Here is a 24,531-nt window from a genome sequence, read left to right as displayed (position 1 = left end):
ACTCCTTATCGTGTCTAGGTCTAGGGCTGGAGATATCTAATTGGTTAATATTATATTGGCTGGGTAACTGCTAATCATGCACACACAAAAAACGCGGCAATAACGGAAACTGTGTGAAGGTGTTCGTGATACAAGTTCATTTCAAGACAAAGAGTTAAACAAATCCGGCGACTGCACCAGATGAATATCATTGGTAAGAGTGATGTGATAATGCACCGCCTCCTGCCCGAGTGTAGACCAGATGAGAGAGTAGCAACTACGAATGGTACCCAGAGTAACTCCTCCTGGGCAACATGCAGCAGGTGTGTACCCCCTGACATGCCTGTCGAATTATTGGCGGCTCTAAACAGCGGATAGAGGAACAGAGCGAGCAATTGCCCGGTGTAATCGAGCCTAGTAAACCCGGTCTATGAGGCGAGGTCTAGTGGTGGGGATCATGTGTTGTGTACTGAAGAAGGGTATTGACGTTAGGGGGAGTTGTAGTAGAGCGAATAGTGCACCATCTGTACCCCTACTGAATACAGGGGGGGGGGGACTACTGACACTACATTGCCACTGATTTTATCAAGTGTGTATTGCTATGTTGTGGTCACAATGTCCGACTTGACATTCGATTAGGGAAGACAAGCTCCACCTTGGCAATTCTGGTAAACTGCACTGGTGACTAGAACACACAACTAAATTTAGGATTGAAACGATTAAATGGAACATTGGAGGTGATGAGGGCGGATATGAGGTGGAATTTTCAACGATTATCAGATTAAGATAATTCAGACGCATCTATCTGTCGACAGGTGAGAAATACTTCAACAGTTAGGTCGTTAAACTGTGAGACTGTCTCCCAAAAATGGCGATTAAATAATTAGCAGAATACACAAATCATAAATTCCCATGAATTTAACTTGTTAAAGTCGGGATGAAAGACTTGTTGAAAGTCAATATATCATGGGAAAACATAATATGTCACACTCTCACTGTCTGAAGAGACAATGAAAACTTTAAACGTTACAAAAACTAAAGCAGCAAATGTGAATTATCTGGCTTTGAAACAATTATATCGTGACACATAATGACGAAACTAAAACGGTCTAGATAATTAAGAACGTACTATAATGCCGAATGTAACTTCCATGATGTTGACAAATAGTCTCGGACGGCTACATCATGACGGGCTACATAATAAAAGGAGCCTCAAATTTGTCGAATTAGTTTCCATTAGAAGAGAATTTGAACACACAACTACCGTCAAGACACGGAATGATACCAATACATATCCAGTTACAGCTCCAACTGGTAACATTAGGACCGATACTTGTAACTGTAGGTCAAGATAAGATCACTGCAGTAGGACTGCGAGCTCCGGGGCCCCTTCTCTCAGCAAGGGGGATTAATTTGTTTGGGAGCCCTTGGGGGACCTCCACAATTTCATTATACAACTAACACGCTGTGTAAATACTGTGCACGAGCCCAAACACAAACTATCTATTTATGCAAGGTATTTATGCGTCTACAAGATGGACTTAAGTGTTAACACAAACGATTCAAATCGATAAGACTAGATGGGCATCAAATTAATCAGGGATTTAGGCGGGAGACTGACGGCCATGACTTCATAGCACCCATTGTGCACCTTAAAAGGGTGGTTATGTAATTTGCAACACGGATGTTATAGGGTTATACATCATTGATCTCCCCCCTTGAGATGACAAACGCAAGGTATTATCCATAACATGAACAAGAGTGGCAATCGGTGCATGCCACGTTAATGAAGCATTGGCAAGTTTAATAGGATTGGGTCTGTTTCGACCATAATTGCATTCCATGCTCCATCACAAAACGCACGTGGTTTTGTTTAAACCCTAAAATGGGATAATGCATCAGTTGCACGCCGTATCTTAGCGTCTATAGGCTCTGATCTAATTGTGGAAATCCATTTGGATGTGTTACCTGAACTTGCACTACAGTAACACTCAGTTGGAACCGTGCCCCGAGCAAACTCTGATTAATCAGCACTAAGAGCAAGACTCATACGTGATCTTTAGGGCGCAATTTAAAACCAACGCTTAATCCAACGCAAATACGATTAACTAAGAATCAAGGTAAGAACCAGAAGAAGGTATAACTTTGAGTTAACACTTACATCAGCACACTTACTCCCACAAGGTGTCACTGGTCTCTTATCTCAAGTGTCTAATAAATGCAAATTAGGTTACAATTAGCACAAGACTGATAGATCGATTTGACAGCTAGAGGCGTCAGTAAAAGGAAGACAGTGATGTCAATTATCTGCCCCGCATCTTACTTTAGTCCCTGATCGGAAACAGTTCGATGTAGTAATGTGAATGTGGCAATTTTTTGCATTTAAGTGCACCAAGTACGATAGCGAAATTTAAAGTTGACTAATTTATGAGCCTGCAGAGCAACCAGTCGTCTAGATATAGGCTGACTAGTCGATGCCACTCTAGTTTGTAACTAAAACATCTAGCAATATTACTGATTTACTTCTGTTGAAGCTAAACGTGATTTGACCAACGAAATTACAAAACATGCATGCGGAATAACCAGTCGATAGTAAAAACTTATTACCTGACAAAATGGCCAGTAAAGTAATTAGTATGCAGTATGCACGGTCTAATCGTGAACGAATTCAAGCAAGCGTCAAACTAAATAACACATATCGAGCTGTCTCAGCGCGTGTAGGGCAGCGCGCGGCGCGGTCACGTGACTTGCTTTTGCAATTGTCACGTGGTCTTGTTATTAGCCGCCCCAATCCAGGACCGAGGTCGGATACTTATGTTGGATCTTCCATCTTTATGTCCAGTAACGATGCACAATAAAATAAATTATTGCCTGTACACGATTGAGAAGTGAATTTGACGGGAACCATTGTTAGAAAAGTAATTAACTGGCACTAGATTGCCAGACAATGCTTTGATTCGTCAAATTGAAATGAACAAGAGTAATATAATATAAGTGACATAAAGGTGAGGCTAGCCTTTGATCATATTGATATAAAGTTAACAAATGTGTTCCTAATTGTCTAGGAAGTGTTAAAATATTGCACTCATTTCTACCGTGGACGATACAAAGTAACAACACGTGTTTATTGTTGTGATGCAGATTGCACAGAATAAAAGAGATACGACAAATCTTACATAATTTATTAAATTTGTTTTAAAACGGTTCATTGGTTATTCAAGAAGGTTCCATGACTCATGGAACCTTCTTGAATAACCAATGAACCGTTTTAAAACAAATTTAATAAATTATGTAAGATTTTTCGTCAGACAAAGAAGAAGAAGTCAAAAGACAAAAACCAGGATGAACCGCTGAAGTGTATAACAGCAATACCATTAAAAAAGCATCATTAGAAAGACGACTGTCTCCTTTACAACTGACGCAAATAGAATTAAACCGAACAATATTGAGGAGCGGACGCATGTAACCTTGGGGGCTATAGGGGCAATAGTTCCACAGGTGAAATTAGTGGGTACAAGAGCTGCAATTAGTTTGGAAGAATAAGGGGCCACCCCGAGACAACAGGTAATTAATATATTTATGTCATATGTACTCCTCTCGGCGCGTGCCCGTAATTAATGTAGCGAAATGGAATTACAGATCGGCCGCCACCGCCTCAGGCTTGCTGGCATCCCCCCGTTTGGTCAGGAGCCCTTCATGCCTACTTTATTACCCTTATATTTAGCCTGTGAGCCAATGGTCAGTTGGAATTTTAGCGGGCACTTATGGAATCTGATAGCTGCATATTCTACTGCGTGATATTTGCTGGAAGTATCATTATATCATGAGTTACGGAGCGTGCTAAAAATTGAAGATCTGCATGTTCAATTATGTAACGTCCGGCACACGATTGAGGGTGTGATACAATTAGCTGTTTGGTTAACTAACTATGAAACTATAAAGTGGGAAGCTCTGCATTTTTTCACTTACCTGGTATCGTTACGACTACGTAATCTGTTAATAGATTCGACACTCTTTAAGTACCAATCTAATGACATTAGAATAAGATTTCCTATCAGATATCATATCCAAGTTCAATGATACTCAACAACGCATGATTGTAAGAAAACAGTCCGAGATCAGAAATTCTACCGAAAAGGGTGTTGTCTGTCCAAAACTGAGCCTTGAATTCAATTTTTAAATTGACAGCATCCCAAATTTAGTCTACAATAGAACAGAAAAGAATTTGACTCAGGAAGATCTAGTGGATTACCTACAAATTTTAAAGCTAATTAGGTGGGCTTCTCTAGCGGGTCGTTGATCGAAAGCAGCTGCTTTGTCCAGGTTCCCATCTAGCACTAAGCACAATTTATACTATAAAAAGCTGTAATTCTGGACTTTGTCTACTTTTTACTGCTTAACTTGATTGAGACTTATTTTAAACTTAAAAATCGAACATTAATATAAATCAAAGCCACTGGTCGTAAGATTTACACTTACCATAGAAGGGTGGGACACGGTGTAACTCAAACTGTACTACTACCAGCGTCTTCCCGTTTGTACATTAAGACGGGATGAATTGAGAACGAACCAATTCCGTTCGGCGTTCAACAAAGAATGACGAATGATATGCTAGAAATGTGCGAGGTTGCACTGCAAAAGTTGCTTGAAATGCTGAAAGTTTCTGAAATGTAACCAAATTTTCACAAGTAATGCCCGATTTAGAAAATACACGAATTTTAATAGAAGCGGTGTAAAAATAGTGCATTTCAAAACCTCAACTCCTCACCATCGTATTTAAGGCTTCATACAGTCATCATCAAATTCTCAGGTTGGTCTGCTAGGACTCTGTCTGAATCATCAGTTTCTGGCACGTTATCTTTACGTATAGTGTACGGTCGTCTGTACTTTGAGGCAGGTTCTGACCATACTTTCGGATCTGAAACCTCTCACTTTCTGCGCGGTATTTGAAACCAGTCGCATATTAATCTACGACAGCTCTCGCTATTGGAGCGGTACTCTTAAGATTTACGGGTTGTTGCAATGCTAACAGTATATTTATACGAACATTTGATCAAACTGTACCACTTTACTAGTAGTAGTACTACTGCAAACTTACCTTAGAACTAGATACATTATTTACTGTTACATGTTAGTTTTTACAGAAAACAAATAAATCTAGGTTTAATCCTCAAATTTAAATATCAATAAGTTTGTCTGCAACTGAGACGTGAAGTGATTTAATTTTATTCAAGTGATGCGATTCCGCAGAAACGAAGTGGCAGTTCGCCCGTTTTTAACAAAAATGAACTGCATCTTTCATCTTTGTTCTTTCCACATTCCAGTTCTATTCACTTAGTCATAAATGTACTTTTGGTGATATAACTAAACAGTACTTTTGGCGACGTCAAGATCAACGTCGCATCTTTGAGGGCTTACACTGCATTTCCAGCAGTCACTGTCAGGAATACATCCCAAGGGGAAAGATTGAATTTTCGGTATTCATGAGAGCATTCCACGCATGCCGCATGGTTGCGATTTTTATTCAGAACTTAGAAGTGCTGTCTCAATCAGCTAGTAATGTATTTTAGGCACCCAGTCTAGTACATGAGTGCCCTTGGTATGTAGGAGATGTAAATAGTGATTGTATCACATTGTGACCCCCATTGCCGTTTCACTAAGTGTCGTATCGTGTCGTATCGCTGTATCGTGACTACGATACAGCCGCGCACTCATACGCGGCGCGCGGGTCTACAAGTATAACGTATGACAACAGACTAGATACTGATACATGATAGTGAGCTACGAGTGCACCTCTTTCAGCCAGGAGTGCCAGCGGATTTTGACAATTATTGATGCACTTGCTGTCTAGATTCAGTTATCTCTGACAGTTGCATGATCTGAGTATTTTGCTAGCGCATCATTGGCAGCCAGGAGTGCGTGGCACTCTTTTCTAGCTTCCTGTGGCTGTAGAAAGAAGCGAGCAATAGATTAGCATTTAGCAAGCTAGGTAAATGCATTGATTTCGGTATATACGGTTAGAGTTAAAATATTTAAATACAACCAGTTGTACCTGAACTCTAATATAACCCTAACCGGAATCGAACCTTACCGGCCCTAATATGACTGTAGCTCAATATTCGTGGTACTATTTGGTTCGATCGAATATATTAATTGTTAATATAGCTAGAAAGCGCAAATTATATTTCCACTTGTATTTGTAGCGCGATGCACTACTGGACCGCGCCGCGCATCAAATAATGTTTCTTGCAATCTAACTTTGTTAAATCGGTGCGATGCACCACCGAGTTGTAGGTTTATAACCTACCAGGACGCGCGCCGAGTTGGACTCGTTGACGATCTTTTGAAACAAATATTTTACGAGTATCACCCGTTTAACTGTTAACCACCGAGCTGCGAAAGATTGACATCGTAAATCAATATTTCCATGATCGGTTACTGGGCCACGCTCAGAGTGTCATTCCGCCTAATATAATTTGTATTCTTTATGTTTATGAACATGATAGCCTGAGGTACCCAGGTAACATGATTGATGATCGGAAGCACAATCCCCAAATTACGTGTATTGCATGTGCAGTAACTTTTTAATTCAATTGTCAATGTTCGTGAATCGAGATCAAATCTTTTGCAATATATATGAAACAAATAGTTTACGAGTATCACCCGGTAAAATATATTTAGAATCAATATGTGCACTTTACTTTTTACTTGTATAAATCACTTATTGGAATACTTTTGAACATTGAAAGAGGATAAAAAGTTTAAACAATTGACAAGAGGAGCAAACAATATATTACTGGGCCACGCTCAGCCTGTCATTCCGCCGAATCTTTACCTGAGGACCCCAGGCTATTATGTTCATTAACATAGCCTGGTGATACTGAACCCTCTAGAACGCGCAAGGCTTTTTAATAAGCGCGTTTTTGCGCGTGGAATGCTCAGCGCGCAAAATATGTGTTTTATAATGATTATATCATCTTGGTAGACCGTTTAGACGTTCATGAGGGCGGTTTGTGACAACTTTTATTTGTGTTCTTCAGTCATAAGTCATGTAAATTACGGCTCACTTCATACAAATAATGGCAAACTCGATTATATTGTGTTACGTGTTTGGTACAGGGTATTTACTTGCTGCAAGCAAGGAATAAAAGCACAAGAATGATGATGTTTACAGTTTAATGTTCACCCTCCGATCTTCCGCACCACGGCAGAACAATCTGCACGAGAAGTTAACAATATGGTGATATTGTTAAAACTACTGCCGAGCACTCCACAGCAAAAAACGCGGTCAATGCCATGTCAAATGTTATTCCACCATATCTAACAATTTTGTTTATGAACATACGAGCCTGAGGTCGGGAAAAGGTGCTAGACCTAGAGGACAAAAGTGATGTAAAATTTCTTCTTTTAAATCAATTAATTAAATACCGGAAAAAGAACATAAAATGAGTCATTAATGAACTGATGACCAATAGATTAATTAGCGTCCTATGACCAATACCAAATACATAAATCACTCATCATGACTCCTTTATATTGATCTGGGAGCCAGGGGCTTTGTGCCCATAAAAAACAGTCGTTAAATGACTTTAGTTAATTCTAATAATATTTAATTGCAAATTGATGTGTATAAAACGGGGTCCCAAGATTATCATACCCTATCATAACTCAGGAGTCATGCTACGAATTTACGTATAAATATAATACAAAGGACATAAACTGAACAACCGTTATTCGGTTATTTACTGGGTGAGAATAAGGTCTGCACTAAACTCTGTATACTTAACCTACTCCATGTAGCCCGGAGTTACTTTTAAGAAGCTCGAGATTATGTTAAAATATTAACCGTACCCGTACGTAATAAGACCAACTTGATGACTAACTTCCTTATTTGGTCAGCCACCTGATCAAAACAGTTTTTGCCATTATCTCGACATTGCAACTTTAGATGCACTGCAGATAAAAATCACGGACTAAAAATCAAAAGCTAAATCAACCAGCGTTTTTAACTATTAAATAACAAACTTTTTCCACGAAAATTCAGTCAGAATGAATAAGTCATAATATTGTCATAAGTGAGAAACCACGTTTTCGTCGAGCAGTGGGATAGAATGTTTCCATCGAGCAGTGGGATAGAGTGTTTCCATCGAGCAGTGGGATAGAGTGTTTCCATCGAGCAGTGGGATAGTGTTTCCATCGACCAGAGGGATAGACTCTTTCCTGGTTTTCATCGAGCAGTAGTCTCTCCATTGAGAATCTGAAAATGAGAGAAAATGTTTAACTTCTATCAGGACACGACAGTCAAATATAAACCAATCTGATTTATTTTTCAATTAATGATGAAAATGCAGGAAGGTCATTAACAAACATGGTTTTAGCAAGGCAGCATGGTTGAATAGCGAATACCTGATATTGAGAGATAAAACTGCACCAAGACTGAAGAAGAATGAACTCCGTAAATTTCAGGCCGATAATATATCGTCTTAGTAAATTGTAGATCACCTCCTGAAAATATAATCTGTATGTAAGAGACAAGGACAAGTGAAACAAGGAAGTTAGGAGTAAGGGCAAATTTTCGGCGTCAACGCCATCTTCAGGCTCAAATTATTTGTTATATAGTAGTGTTGAAAGTATTAAAATACTTTTTAATACTTTCAACACTACTATATAACAAATAATTTGAGCCTGAAGATGGCGTTGACGCCGAAAATTTGCCCTTACTCCTAACTTCCTTGTTTCACTTGTCCTTGTCTCTTCCAACCGGATAATATCCAGATATCAGTATTTCAATCATGAGACTAATAAACAGCGAACTACTCCGTTATTTGATGTATGTAAGAGATGTAAAGAAATATAATAACCCCAAAGGTTTGTCTTATAGCATAGCCACTATTTATTAGTTTATATCTTTAGCGTAAAAATCATCGATTGGAACTTTAATAACTGTAATGATATCCCAGTTATTTTTTACTGATCTTCTTTGGAGACTTATCAGAACTTGGGGATAGGGCAAATAAGATAAATAATTCATTGTTTGTGACAGAATAAGCCTATATAATATCTATACTCAGACCTTCTCTGACATACGCTGCGACAATCTAGCTCAATGGTGTGTCCAAAAAGCATAACTTAACAATCCTTACAGTGGAGACGTGCTACAGACGGAGATAAAAAAGTGGAGACATTAGTCAGTCTAAGACAACGTATACCAGAATGAGGAACCGTTACAAGTACACATGCTATCAACTCAGGTCTGCATTTTCTGATTTGATGACCCGGGGGGCATACAACGGTCATTAATGTGTATTATTGGGCATAAATGGGCATAAATGGGCATTAATGTGCATTAATGTATATGTATATTTCAGCAAAATTCTAATGACCAGGTTTTTTTGCAAATTTTGTAGTAGTTCATGGTCATTTATGTGCATTTATGTGCATTAATGGGCATAAATGGGCATAAATGGGCATTAATGTGCATTAATGTATATGTATATTTCTATAAAATTAACATATACATAAAATTCTATAATACTGACATTAATGACCAGGTATTTTTGCAAATTTTGTAGTAGTTTGTGGTCATTTATGTGCATTAATGGGCATAAATGGGCATAAATGGGCATAAATGGGCATTAATGTATATGTATATTTCAGCAAAATTCTATAATACTGACATTAATGACCGTTGTACCCCCCCAACCCCCCCCCCCCCCCGATGACCCCCTACTACTCACCACCCTTGAGTTTTTACCACAGACACCTAAAGTCTTAATTGGTACCCTGGTTAATGGATACTCGGGATCTCAGCTACACACAGAAGATACTACCTGCCATGATTATAGAGTCTAGCAAACTCTATCCACAGGTTAGTCAGTGGCTCGCAGCCTGATAACATCTCTTTTTGGAGATTTTCCGACCCTCAGACAACCTAGTTGAGTGTGTACCACAACCTAGCACCACGCCCAAAAGTACGGAAGCCCTGGACCTATGTGACAAGCCTGCACCTGAACAAAAACAAATCCTAAGCAGCGTACAGCAGCTAGAGAATATTCTCATAACAGGAGAATTACTATCGACTTCTGAGTTCTGGATCAGCTCTGGTCAGTGGGCATAAGTTGGGTATTATACCACCGTCGTGTTATATATTAGAGGTTTGTTGCTTTGCAGATGGCATACTGTACTTACTTGTTCGAGGATTTCGTCGTTAAAATTTGAAAATTCGAATATTTCAGACCACGTCCATTCAATATTGAAACACCTATATTGTTGGCTGTGAACATGCTGAACGCATATTTTTTCATAGACGGTAGATTATTAAATGTTCCAGCTGATCTGAAAAAATGGGGCAAAACGGAGTAGAAATGACGAAGTTATCAAGCATTTAGTTTATTTTGTTAGCTTGATTCATGATTGATTGGGAACTCAATTATCACCCATAATGCGGATCTAGCCTCAACCCAATCACCTAATCACACGTAATGGATAAACTCGTTAAGCTTTATATCTCGGTCATATGAGAAACCAGAATTCTCATTTTTTTTTCAGGGCAAATGTAATGGGAATGGCCAAACACGAAACAATAAAATCTTACTCAAATATGTTTCTATTTGACAAATTCCTCGAGCCAGTGGTAGTAGTAAGTCATACCAGAAAAAATTATTTCGATTAGGCACTCAGTGACTGAGCTATTAAGACTTTTGCCCCCCCCCCCCCTCCCCACCGTATAATAAGTTTCTTTTCCTTGCTTGGCGACACAAAATTAGGCAGTATCTAGATAGCCCGACCACTGTCCGCGGACAACTGTCCGCGGACAACTGTGCACGAACACCTGTCTACCAGATCATATTACTGCATAATAACAGTATCCCTTGAATCAAGCAACAGGTGTTTGTGAATAGTAGACAACGCTGAACCCTTCACTAGCCCAACCAAACAGCAAGGATCACAAACATCCTTGCTCCCATCACCTCCAGCCGATGTATTGCAGCCTATTTACAATCTGATCTGGTCCTCCTGTGGCATTAATGATTAAACCGACGCTTAAACATGAAATCAATCAATGACAGCTCTAAGAGATACCAGAGGCCTTCCTGCGTGTTGGTGTGGATTCCTGTTAAGGGATCCCTGAACATGTATGTGTGGTTGACTGTACCATGCGTGTATCCCCCCGCTGTTAGCGTGTTGTAAGCTCCCAACTCGTCTGTGTAGATGATAGACCCAGGAAGAATCCAAAAATAATACTTCACCAAAAACGAACGACTTATATACCACATTTAAATCGTAATCATTTATTTCATTGAGCAATCAATATTATTCGTAACTAATTATATCCGAGAGACCACATTTGAATCGTAATCAATAGTTTGATCCGGTAACACGACTCCTGTCCGACAGCGACATCTGTCCGAATCAGGGTACCAGAAAAAAACGACATCTGTCCGAAATTGTGACCTGATTTCAATACGACACATTTCCAATTAGAGACATGATCTAAACTGTTACTTGCTAAATTGTATACGTAACATGTCCAATTTGAGATATGATCTGAGCCATAGTTTACTACCACAGTTTATTTTAATTTAATGTCGATAAATTGGACAATAGTTTCAATGTTATTTAAATGTTATCAATTAATTCAATATAATGTAAGGGCTTGTTCTGCTTTAAGGCAATCAAGGAACTTCCAAATTGTGGGCTTCGAGCAGGACAGCATTGAATGGAATCCGTGATGCCAACCTTCTGCGATGTTGGATGAGCGAGGAATCCTCATCTGTGCAGCTTCGTGTTGATTCCACATGTGGGGAGCGAAGTTAGGATTGGTGGTTGATGTCCCGATCCAAGTGTTTTCGTAGTATTAATCTCCACCAGAAGCCTTTCTTTTCAAGTTCTGTTTGCTGACGTGGACAGTCGTTTCAGCATGGTGGACAGGGTGAGTGTGGTCAGGAGTAGGAGTGATCAGTTGTCTGTCCACGGTACGGATGCGGGCTCTGCAACCCTTTCGGAAATCCGAACATTTCCAGTAGGAGGTGTCGTCTCTTCGCTTGTCGAAGACGTATCTGAAGCCATTTAGGATAGGGTTCTCCGAGCCTTGTTTGCGTCCAGGGATAAACTGAAGATTGGTTGCCATTGTGGATTGCGATAAGTGATCTCCATACTGCTGTCCTATATGTACTCATGTCCTGTGATGTGATCGACAGCTTGTTAGGGTACGGCTAGCACGATCCTGTTCTCAACTAGTCAATCACGTATCGATGGATCAGATCTTAAGGGATCACATCAGCTTTAGAACGTCACGAGATTACCTGTGAGCTTGTGAAATACGAATGTGAACCGAAATTACAATATGATCCGAAATTCGGACAGATGTCGCCAAAAACGACTCCTGTCCGACAGCGACATCTGTCCGAAATCCCTAATTCAGCTTTCGGACAGATGTCGCTGTCGGACAGATGTCGCCCAATCGTTTGATCCAGTAATTTACTACGCTACAATTAATTATGCTAGTCGTTACTAAGAAGATACCATACATACCATTCATATGATCTGGTAACCAATCAACTATTCACAAAACACCTGTTGCTTGATTCAAGGGATACTGTTATTATGCAGTAATATGATCTGGCAGACAGTTGTCCGCGGACAGTGGTCGGGCTATCTAGATACTGCCCAAAATTACACCGAGACTGAAATATCAGACTGACTTATAAGTTGTTACCAGCAACTTTCGATTGAGGCGATATTAATTTGGACCGGGGTTCAAAGCTTTACTGTACATGATACATCTTCAAGGGGAACAACTAGTCTATTGCGTAACTGAAGGAACGATCACTGCACTTTACCGTCTGCACTTAAATATTGACGTAATGTATAACTTAGGAACATATCGAAGTTCCGGTGGGGTCCGGGACTCTAGGGCGTAAGACTCTAGGGCGTGAGACTTTAGGGCGGCGCCCTAACCCTAACCATCACCCTAACCCTTATCCTAACCCTAACCCTAACCCTAACCCTAACCCAAACCCAAACCCTAACCCTAACCCTAACCCTAAGACCCTAGAGTCTTACGCCCTAGAGTCTTACGCCCTAGAGTCCGGACCCCGTTCCGGTGTCGTGTAGAGTGATTTATATTTCTATTGTGTCAGAATAAAGCTGGCAGACGTGCCAGTATATTATACAAATTCTTAACACTATAATTACAGTTGAATAGAATGTATGATGTTCAGAGCTGCGTGTTAGTGTCATCTAAGAATATATGCTATAATTCTGGTTTAAATTACAGTAGCTGGCATTTGCCGAAAAGATTACCGATTTCAGTTACACACTAACTATGTAAACCTGCCTGTTTAGAGAGATTTTCTCAAAGCCCGTCTCAAATACTAAAGGCAAAACTATTAGTAATACCATTAGCTTTAAACCCATCTGGTGATGTCACTAATTTATATAATATTATAATATCGAGCACGAAGGCGAGAGGGGTTAGAAGACGGAATTAAACTATAACAGTCATATTAGGCTGTAATAATATCGAAGATTGACAGAAAATATCGTTTTATCAAGCTAGAAAACTTTAGTAACTGATCGTGTAATCACGTAAACCAGGTTGTTCGTTAATCTCGACAAGAACTTCGACAACCTTGTTTTCTAACTTCTCATCGTCGGGTTCACTTATTTCATACGAGCCTCCTGCTTCTATATCGTCCTTCTCAGCTGTTTTCTTAACTGCTCTTTCCGCAACCATCTTTAAATGAGGGACTGCTTAAATATTCAAAAGGTAGCATATATACAGTTTCAAGCCAATCATAATCATATTTCCGTCGTCAACGAAGTTTACTTTCTCTTGGTGGGGGTAAGTGAGGAAGTGTGAGATAGAGATGTAGCCGAAGGACTCAGTCTAAGTTAATTTATCGATCAACTTTCAAATTGTAACACAAATTCACAACATTTAATCAGAAATTAAATTAAATTCGCCCGACGAGCCATAAAAATACATGTAAACAAAATAAGGGACACCGTAACACCAGATGACCAGTAAACTGGCCATAGCAATTACATCGGGCCCTAGGTGAAGTGCTACTATGAGCGGCAAGCTAAGTATAATTGTAATGACTAGTAAGGTCACCGCACATACAGTTGATACGTTCGGATTCTAGATGTTCAGATATATCACATTGCATAATGTATTAATTAACCATGTCTACAAGACGAACTCAAACTGGCACCATAGTATTATCATATATAATTAGGAGTTTGTCGTTCAGGATTGTTTGTTGATGAAAGTGATCGAAGAAGACCGATAGCATATTGCATATTATAAACTGGCCTCGTAATTTAGTCAATTGTTTATTGTTGCCTAACCAGCTGGTAGACTTGTAGATTCTTCTTGCGATGGTATGAACTCTTCAAGTCTTCTTGCTAAGCTTGTCATAAAATTCTGCAGACCGGTGAACGGACTTGGCCCGGTTACTGGATACTGCCCACACCAGACACAGAATAGTCGGAGAACTAGTACAGCTGTAGTATGGTAGTAAATTCGTTGCCACAGCCATGAACAGATGAACTATCATTTTGTTTTGCGATCTTTATCTCTCTCTGTGTTATATTATTTGGACCCAACCCATTATCAGCCCTGTTCAATTTCTTTTGACCCCTGTGAATGACGTTGTTTTTGCTCACAACATCAGTATATATGATGCTTCTCATCGACACGTGTTACTGCGCCGCGCTCAGCCTGTCATTCCGCCAAATCTTTATGAACATAATAGCCTGGGGTCCCCAGGTAACGACACGTGATAAGTTGTCAGAAAATATTTATATTATATGGAAGTAATTATGGAATATGTTCTAAAGAGTCTAGAGTCTGAGGTAGCCACCCCTCCTTAAATTCTTAATTAAAAAGAATTCGGAAACATGTTTTAATTTAAGCGAGCTCCGTGGGATTTTTGGATAGTCAATTGATTCGTTGGGATGAAGTCGACTGATCATAGTCCAATGTCAGAGTGTACTTGAGTTCACACAAACTATGCAGAGGAACGCCCTCCCTTGTTAGATCTATCACGTGGTGTTGAACATAAAAACCATGAGAAAATTTAATTCAGGTGTGGCACAAAAATTCACTATAAAAGAACAGAATCTCGGCAGAGGGGATTAGTCCTACTTATAACAATTTATTGATAATGTGCGGACAAAAAGTTGACCACAAGTGTTCTGTTTGTTGTAACGAAGAAAAGAGGTACACACGTATTTCGATTGATCAGTCAAAAAACACATCGACTCTTTCAAAAAAGTTCTATGATTTGATATTAATTCTATTCGACGGGAATTTTCCTCATCCCTCTGAAGTCGTTCTCTGTCAAAATCACATGCGTCACGTAGAGTCGTTAGCGACAAGTTATTCGCAGGTAATTATTCGATATTAAGTTTGGAACGTAATTTGGATTGTTGAATGACTAACAAGTTATTTTTATGACGTAGTTAACTTTACCAAATCTGCTTTAAATTAGCCTGGTTCTCAATTTAAAAATGTCAAATTTTAGTCGCAATTATACTTCAAAAAGCACACTTTGTTTGCAGATCTCGATCACATTAATTTGTATAGTATAAATGAAGTCAATGTAAGGTTTATAATTATGTTTAAGTGGACCACTACGGTTCTGATGAACCATCGGCTGTTGAATTGACCGCCGCCAAAAAGTCCTAAACATTAATTTTTGTTGTCTAAGAAATTATACTTTATTTGCACCAACGTATTCGAAATGTATAACTGTATTCAATACTTTATACTATTAGCCCGTACTCAGTACTTTTCTGGTCAGTTATGGACAAGATCCTATCACCCAAGTTTCACGGTCGAGGACTGAACGTTTTTAGAGCTTTTTAAAGCCCAAGCAGTCCTACTGCATAGTCTTAGTAATCCTTTTGTATATTCTAATACTTAGATTTGTGATAGGAAAAATTTACTGCTGTTATACCATGTGTAGAGCCGTGTACATCGTTATTACCTTTACACAGCACCCCATCTAACTACTTAATCTAATAATTTACTTTAGATATTAAAAGGTTGAATAATGTTTAAAAGGTTAAATAATGTACGATTTGCAGGCGGGATATACTACAGAATTTGGCCGCCAAATTTCTAACTTAAAAATCCGGTTCGATAAGTAAGGCCATAAGACGATTCTATGCCTATCGAGAACTGAGATATCGGCAGTATTAATTATTCATTTTTAATAGTACAACAAAGGCGGGATTTCAGAAGAACCGCAAAAATTTAACGAACTAAGGTTTAACAAATATTTTTGCTTGGACATCGAAGTCGCACTAAGTCAAGTAACATTATGGGATCTGATTTAAAGCGAATAGAATCCCGCATTTCGCCTTTTAAACAAACAAATAGCATTAATAACAGCTAACGGTCGATGTTTGCTTCTCCAGAGTAAAATCCCTCACTTTCGAGTAGTCCTTAAATCTTGGTGAGCTAAACAAAACACTGATGTGCGCCTAATCTTCACCTCAAAAGTCACAGTAAACTGTTTGGTCCAGAATGCAGTAGTTTATTTTTCTGACCGTGACAACAAAAGCAGTTCATCCCAGTTTATTGACTAAAACAATGTCCGTTTCGCAGTACTTATAGAGTCACACTCTTTGTTCACTGAATAAGTCAGTTTATATGTGCAGTGGGTCATGTACTGTACGTGATCACGCGATGTTGATTTTTAAACCGAGATGATACGTTATAATCGTATTAAAAGGAACGCCTGTGCGCGCGCCTAACGTACCTCGAAAAATGTTTGAGCGTGGGTCCTTTTTTTATCTAAATGTGACATATTTGCTAGTTTTTAGAAAAGCATATTATGATTCCTCAAAATGGAGACATTTTCTCAATTTCAAATTCCTCCCTAAACAGCCTAAAACTGATCAATCATACAAGTTATCAGTTCTAATACGCCAGGATAGTGTTTTGAACCGGTGAAAAAGGGGCATGAAGTTTGAATATGCCAAAACTTTAAATTCTAAAAAATTTCCAAAACAACGCTGGGAACCGGATTTCCAAAACAAGGAGAAATGTTAACTGCCCTAATAGATCAGGGAGAGCGTTTACAATTGTTTGAGAATTTCAGAGACTGGCACACACAGAAATTTGACGGACAATTGGCCTTTTAGGTGTTTATTGAAATGTACAAGTTAAAACCAGATTTTCGGCTTTAATTGGCTGGGACTTGCCCAAATTGTAGTGGTTGAGTTGCCTAGAGATAGTACAAGTGTGAACCGTTGCAGAAAACCAGTTATTAGGGGCCGAAAAATAGGAAAATGGGCCGAAAAATGGGTAGAAAAAAGGGCATTTTCGGGTGTTTTCGAATTTGAGATTTCAAAGATTTCATAGAGTTAATACAAGTATGGTGCCCCTTTTTGGCCCAATTTAAGGCTCATTTAAGGCTTATTTTCCCAAATAACTGGTAATGTACTTCCAGATCCACAAGGGTGCCAACCAAACCATTGGAACCGTTTTAGGGCGAAATATGGATGTCTCCCAAAAATTCCCATGGATTCCAAAATGTCTCCATTTTTTTACAAAATCTTTTTTTAAGTCATTTCGAATCCCGGGAACCCGGCTTTCTGCAACGGATCACAGTTGTACTACCTCTAGGCAAGTCACCCACTACAATTTGGGCATGTTCCAGCCAATTAAAGCCGAAAATCTGGCTTTGAAAACTCCAATTTGGACACACATTTGGTTACTACTCCTATATATCATATTATTTGATTGGTATTCGATTTCTGATTTCTCTAGGAATATGATTATTATTTCTCAATTTGGCTTAAGGTAGGGTGCCCCGCTAAAAGAACTGGATTCTTCCAGGAAGCATCCTGTGCACAGAGCTTGGTCTACATAATATTAAATTATTAACCATTCATTCTGTATGTGCACGACAGTTTATTTCATTCATTCAACACCGGAAAATTCCCCTTTTTGGCCCATTTTTGGTCCCAAATAACTGGTAACGTAGTTCCAGATCCACCAGGGTGCCAACCAAACTTATTGGAACCGTTTTAGGGTGAAACATGGAAAAACAAATTTTGAAAATTTTGGAAAATACTTTGTTGGCAATTATAGTTCCCACCCCCCCCCCTCCCTTTTTTTCGTCTTCTTATCACATGTGAAAGGTTTTATTTTGCTTAAGGGACAGATCAGAACTCAGATAAGCCATATACAGCTAATTTAAGTGCATAAATATCAATAATACGTAATTCCCTTCCAATTCCCATGAAATTCCAATGGAGACAATGTCTCCAAAATGTCTCCTAATATAAGGAATCATAATATCTAGAAAAGTAACCATAATTGGTCCCGTTAATCGTCATTACTTATTACTAAGAGGTGTCACGTCACTTAGAAATGTATTACAAATACATCAAAGGGCCCTGTATAGCTAGACACACTTTCCAGACACGTAATTACACTGACTGTTAACAATATCACGTGACATGCATTCAAACTGTCTTATTTAGACATGCCATAAATATAATAAGCACCCACTGTATTAACCCACCATTACTTAGCTGCCCTATCGGTATTTCTTGGCCTACATTAATGGACTAGATTGGATAAATATCATAATTAAAGCGACTTCGGGACGTTATAATATCTCGTGAATCCCCTGGTTTCTCACCATGATAACGCCAACCAATAAAAAATAAATTTTCCTATTGTTCACCAACCTTCGTTTTGGAGAGTTAAGAACACGCTCCTTGCATCTTCTGAAGTTGTGGTGTTGTGCCCTGCGGAATAGGATTATGATAGCAACGCAAAATTAGGAATATTTTAGAGTGTAGCGTATCAGAACATTAATCTTAAACTTTTTAGAATTGCGTTAGTTGTATACATCTGTAGTTATTACACATTTATTTAATGTAAACATTATATAGCCAAATTTCTCTGCTTTAATATTAAGAAAGCACAAGAGCATTTGTGACACTTTGTTTAATTAATGGCATCTTAGTTGTGATAACTGTGGTTCCCTGTCTTTTATGTCATAGAGTTTATACTATGATCGTATCGCATAGTAGCGTTTGTAAATGTAGATATTATTTCAGATTGAAGAAGTTCAGAGTAATGTGGAGGGACTAAGAAACGTTTTCTGCAAACCCTCAAATGTGGCGAAACGACCAAGACCTGTCACGCTTAACATTCAAGATGATGAACGTACGACACTATACCTGCCTAATGTGAGTTCTAGATGGGAATATTTTAAGTAACAGTGTTGTTTCATCAAGATGATAGAACAGCTCGCATATTAATGCTAATCGGGTGGCATAGTTGTGTAGCAATTAAATCATCAATTTTCACAGTGCAAGTTGCAACCCTTATATTTGTAGATTGAAAATGTTGTTTGGTAATGTCTAAATACTACAAAAACCAAATCTATTATGTCTCTTAGCCGTACTTAAATAATTTTCAAAAATGTCAAAGTGCAGCTCATTCAATTACCTAAGATCCTGTTATATCAATGCTCTTACACTCAACACCTCAATATTTTTAATTTACAGCAGACGATTGGTGATCGTGAGGATGAGCTCTTAGGGACATTGACAAAGCTTCTCCTGCTCGACAAGAAATCGATGGTTTCGCTAACAAATCCATCCATTCTCAGAGGAACAAAGAAAGATACAGGAACCTCTGACAAAAAAGGTACGGTACCAATTTGTAGATCTTTCAAAAAAAGTCGTTAAAATGGCTTACTGACATAATAATGAAACCAATATTTTTAATGCCGAACTGAAGCATTTGAACCAATCAAAATAGTTTCAGTTGTATATCTTTCACGGTTTCTGATAAAAGTCGTGTTAAAATTGTTTCCGTGGTGCGTGGTGTCAGTATAATGTGCAGATATATACATCATCTCGCTTTATATATAGTAAGATGATATAAGATGATTCATTTGATTCGACGGTAACCTTTTTTCGAAGCTAGGGAAGACAAAAACATACCTTTCAGAAAGCAGATTTGATCTCCAAGAAGTGAAACTTTTAACGCCGATAAAGATCGCTGACGAGCTGTGTGCTAGAACAAAAGTTCTGTATGTTTTGTTGACCGCTCTTCTCAAAAAGAAAGGAGAGAAGGAGGATAATGAATCTCTCAAAGGCAGAGTTGGACTAGCGGCATCTGTACTTTTGAACCTGACTAACCAGGATCTAAACGTTTACTCCGCAAAGCTCGGATGCATGTTGATTGCAGCAGGTTAGCAGCTTGAAGATCGGTTTTCTCACTAGCGTAGTTCTTTGTCTATCTGTGATTTTAAAGAAGTTTAGAAGTTCAATATAATTTTCTGAGTAATCATGGGATTACTTTACTCGACTTAACATCTCAACACCGCATATCATATACAATATACCTAGTATTAAGTATATATACTTAATGTATATATACATTCAGTAATATGACATCATTTATCATTTTAATTAACAATGATATTAATATTTATAAAATGAATCCTTACTAAAATTTTTCTAGAGTGGCCACATTTTATGAGATAAAATTTGATATCTTATTGTATTACGTAGCTAAATAATATATATAATATATATAATATTATTAATGGCCAGTGGGGGGTTTATTAGAAAGGTTTGTGATCATCCCTAGAATGTGGTTATAACGATTTTAAGATCGAATTTTTAAATCGACTTTCACTCTACTTACCCCATTTCACATATACGCAGGCCTACCAAACTCAGCTGTTAACATATTGGGTAAAATGGGAGTGTGTTGCAACAGTCGGACTGTACGCGACATCATCAAGAAAGCAGGCTTGAACACGGATTCCATGATAAAGAGCATTATTGAGTTCCAGAAGGAAGGCAAGAAAACCCCAGAAGAACTAGACGCGTTTCTTGAGACTCTAAAGAATCACCCGTACATTTTTATCGGAGCGAATAGGATTCCACACAAGCTGATTTACAACCGTACGTATGATTTTATAACTGTGTAACTATAAGTCTAACATGGTGCACTGAATTTCTGGCATTATTTAATTGTAAAATCATTCGTTGATGCTGATTAGGCTTGGACAATGGACACAAAATATGAAAAGTCTTTATAATTAAATCTCAAATTAATCATAAAATGCTGATTTTCAATGTATTTTCAGGGACTGGTGGAATTTCTATTGGCAACAGAGAGCAGACCTACAAAAACCCGGAGCAGCGGCTATCTCCCCAGACTGTTTTGGTTCTTGATAATTTTAATGTCGTTATAGGAAACGCCAGATGGGGGAAGGAGCAGAAGATAGACGTGGTGCATGTCATCGCGAAGCCACAAGAAATCTTTGCTCCCTCAGATCTGTCCAGGGCTGCTCCGTCACTTCCCTTAGACTCATTGACAGGTTTTAACTAAGCTACGCGCTTATGCTATTCAATGAACACAAATAGTTATGTTTGGTTAAATTAAAAACACTGTAAGTGTTCTTGGAGTATATTTTACCCGCTGGCAATTATTGAAATTGAAATTACTGTAGCCATGTTCTTTTTTGATCACTTTTTTTATATTCGCACAGAAAAGCACCTACTACCGACCTCCAAAGAGTTAGAAGTAATGGAGGAGCAGCTGGTAGGGATTGCCATGTCCACGCTGGCTAAACGGGAACCTGCATTGTCGATGATACTGAGACATCTCCCCAAGAGCCATGAACACAAAAACAGTGATGTCATGGCCTTGGGGACTGTGTTAGTAACACTCGGTATCATCGACCAGAACCAAACATCCACAGCTGGCACCATCCAGATACTGAATGAGTGTATGCAGTACAGCAACATCAAAGGGGTAAGTTACAATAATAAGGTAAGCCAATATAGAAAAAAAATCAGTCAAGTAATAGTTTCATATCACAGAATATAACAGCAGACTTTTTTATTATGTATGAAATAGCAGGAACAGCTTGTACGAGCACGATTGAGCCCAATGATACATTCTCATAGCGAATGTTTAACAAGATTAAGAACTCACTCATTTAATCTACAAGACAAATGATGTGCGAGATTTATAACTAGCATTTCGTTTGAATTTTAAAGGCTTTTTACTTTAGATTAGTTCTCACTTTTGCTGAAATGATAAAGTCCTAAATCTTCAGATAACTTGGATCGCTGGTGATCAACTGACCCAAGAACGCATCCAGAACGCCAAGATTTCCTTAGCAAGTGTCCTTGACAGTTCTAGAATGAGACAAATGTTAGAATATGATGGAAATTTCCACACGCAGATCACTCTGCTCACAGTAAGTATATTGAAAACTTTCGAATTTTCGGCGAACGTTGCTTTCTCAAAAATGTTAAGTTATTGGCCATTGAACCGTACAATTATAATATTTTTTGCAGGCTACGATGAAACTCATCCATTCCGAGTATTCGAAGCTGGACAAATCGTCGTTCACCGGCTGCTGCCACTCTTCGCAGAATCCGAAAGCAGCAACATACAAGGTGAAGGACTCTTTCACAAAAACGTGGAGAGCCTTCACCTTGTATTGGGAGGCAATGCTCCACTCTGCTTGGAAAGAAATGGCTAATGAGCATGCTGACATGGTCAAGTCCATCGAAGAGGTGCTGAGAGATTCTGGTCCTGCTACTGCAGTTGCAAAATTCCAGTGAGTTTATGATTTATCTAAATATTTTATTTTGAAAGTGAAAATATATTTTATACTAAATTTTTTGAGCTTTTCTAAAAAGGTTTTTATTTTGTCGCACACTTAACGTAAGTTTCCTCATGTTAAATGATAACTATATGTATTTCAAGTTATGTCATTAATAAAAGTGATTTGCGATAACCCAAAATATCAATTCAGAGTTTACGTACATCTTCTGATTAAGAGGGTACTTAAGTTTCAAGAAGAAGACTGGGTTTCAAATGTGCCCATACTTAAATGTCGGGACTGTACGGTAAGAAAACATTTTTATTTTAGTTCAAATATCTTGCAAGCTTTTCATTATTTTTATAGTAATTCTCTAAATAAAGTGATTCATGTAACTCTCTCGTAAAACTTTAAGCTTTTTGAAGGTGCATCAATAAAACAATTATTTGCAGGTGACGAAACAGAACAGGGTGCTCCTGATGAAGCACATGATGGACGTCCACAACTTGAAGGAAGAAACAGCGGAGAGGAGGATCAGGGATGCCTACAGTCATCTAAAACTCGATGATCCACGGTATGAAAATCCTGAATATGATGATTTTTAAGCTTTTAAATAACGCCAAATGTACAGGGAGGGGAGGGGGGGGGGGGACAAAAGTCAATTTACATATGTTGGGTCTTATACCAACGTCGTGTTTTATATTGAATGGTTGTTGCTTTGCAGATCAATCTTTTCGAATTTAAAATCTTTAAAGGCCTATCTCAAAATTCTGGCTCTAGAGTTCTCTTCTAACTGTCCCTAAGAACATATCCTGAAAGTTTGAGGGTGATTGCTCAAAAAATGTAGGAGAAGATAGATTTTTAGACTCGATTTTCAGAACGCGCGATTGAAAATCGCTTGCGCAATACAATTACACATAAGCGCTGACCTTTGACCGGCGATTATTTCGGCTAGGAACAATATTCTTCCATGGGACCAAAAGCAGCTGATAGATATCACTCCCCTCTATTAGTACAGACAGATCCGTCTGAAAAAATCAGACGGTCCAAGGGAAACTTTTTTGGGGAACTTCAGGAATCCTGGGGGACTTTCCCAAAGTTCCCCAAAATATATACTTATACTTCTATAGTAGAGCTGCAAGTATCAACAAGTAAGTTAAGATTCAATACCTTATAATAACATACATGTTAACATTAATGGCTTAGTATTAAGTGGGGGGGGGGGGGGTTCACCCTGAATTTTTTGTAAAAGTTGGTTTCGAGATAACAGTTGACCAACAAACTAGGACCGGTGACCTAACTTTTGAGGGGGTCCCGGACCCCAACCGCCAAACGGTGCCTGCAGCGCAGCCACGCCCATATTTGGTCCAAATCAGGCCTAATTCAGCCAAATACCCTGAACATGCCCAATTTGGCGGCCAAATTCTGAAAAATGCCCGGCAAATTTCATAATTTGGCCGCCAAATTTTTTTAAAGGCCTAACTCAAAATTTTAATACAAAACTTAAGGTCATGAGGCGATTCTACGTTGATTCTGAAAATTTCAGGAAAAAATATTGATACCCTATTGAGTTCTATTGTTTTGAGCGAAGTCACTTTTGCAAATATCGCGAACTGACATATAGGCGATTTTGTTCATTTTTTGCGATTATTTGAACACAGAATCCACAGTTAGGTAGATATTGAGCTGATAATCATAGAGAGTGTGAAGTTTAGGCTTACCTTTCATATAAAGTTAGTTTAATTCAAAAATATTGATATTTGACCAATTTATGGGCCAAAATCGATCAAATTTAGTGCGTATGCCCAAATATGGGCATATAGTTTTTAGCTCATAACTCAGTCATTTTTTGTCCAATCTTGATGAAACTTCATATACGAGTTCAAGGAACCACTAACTACAAGTACAGCACATAAAATTTGGGTTTTGGGCATGT

At 38.5% G+C, this 24,531-nt stretch overlaps 2 protein-coding genes across 2 annotated transcripts in view; one reads left to right on the top strand and one right to left on the bottom strand.

Moving 5' to 3' along the window:
* The window catches only part of LOC134826038 (uncharacterized), a 51,704-nt gene extending 43,094 nt beyond the window's left edge, over positions 1–8,610 (bottom strand). Inside the window, exon 1 of the mRNA XM_063838298.1 lies at positions 8,580–8,610. The gene's annotated coding sequence lies outside the window, so the exon portion shown is untranslated. The remainder of the gene's footprint in view (positions 1–8,579) is intronic.
* A 24-nt stretch (positions 8,611–8,634) lies between these two features.
* The window catches only part of LOC134826035 (coiled-coil domain-containing protein 40-like), a gene marked incomplete at its 3' end in the record, with an annotated part of 55,516 nt that continues 39,619 nt past the window's right edge, over positions 8,635–24,531 (top strand). The window contains 1 exon segment of the mRNA XM_063838295.1: positions 8,635–8,664.

This window comes from Bolinopsis microptera, chromosome 1, assembly GCF_026151205.1.
Source record: "Bolinopsis microptera isolate Bmic1 chromosome 1, MBARI_Bmic_1.0, whole genome shotgun sequence".
Taxonomy (NCBI): domain Eukaryota; kingdom Metazoa; phylum Ctenophora; class Tentaculata; order Lobata; family Bolinopsidae; genus Bolinopsis; species Bolinopsis microptera.
Note: the sequence above shows the minus strand (reverse complement) of the source record. Positions and strands in the feature narration are given on the sequence as shown.